Source organism: Centruroides sculpturatus, unplaced genomic scaffold (assembly GCF_000671375.1).
Source record: "Centruroides sculpturatus isolate CEXI.00-Female unplaced genomic scaffold, Cexi_2.0 scaffold174, whole genome shotgun sequence".
NCBI classification, from domain to species: Eukaryota; Metazoa; Arthropoda; class Arachnida; order Scorpiones; family Buthidae; genus Centruroides; species Centruroides sculpturatus.
In genome coordinates, this window is record NW_019384420.1 from 772,822 (window position 1) to 773,428 (window position 607).

Sequence of the window (607 nt, forward strand, 5' to 3'; positions counted from 1 at the left end):
ATTATTTTAAATGGCATAATTAAAAACGATACAGTGCATTCTCGCCATCAACTACTTTTATGAGTAGACTCGAGGAACACACGATTTTTAATCTTCACGAGTGTCAAACCACGTAACAATTCCACTTTTTTTACCAAACTAAACGAGTTTAACTGCAAAGGTGATACTCATCACCTGTTTCCACACCTACATTTGTCTCCGCATCAATTTTTCCTTCTGAATATGATTTCCCCTCCCATTTTCGCGCCTTTCTTATTTATTGATTAAGTCCTGCAAGTTCAGAGACAAGACAAGAAGTATATTGGTTTGTTATCGTCCAATAAAACATTGGAAATTTCCTTGCACGTGATTTGTTAAAATCCACAGTGCGTTCTACTTCATTGGACATTCTTGTAGGTTACACCCTACATAACGCGTATTGGGCGTGATTCCTTTCTGAACTATGTCACAATCGCGAATCAGAGATAACAAAACTACTTTAGCGACCAATCCACCAGCAATGCAGCTAAATCTAACATAAGCGTTTTAATAACTGTTATAACGTTTAATTGTGCAAAGTTATCACGAGTTGTTCGAAAACCACACAGATTACATATGACTAATAGGT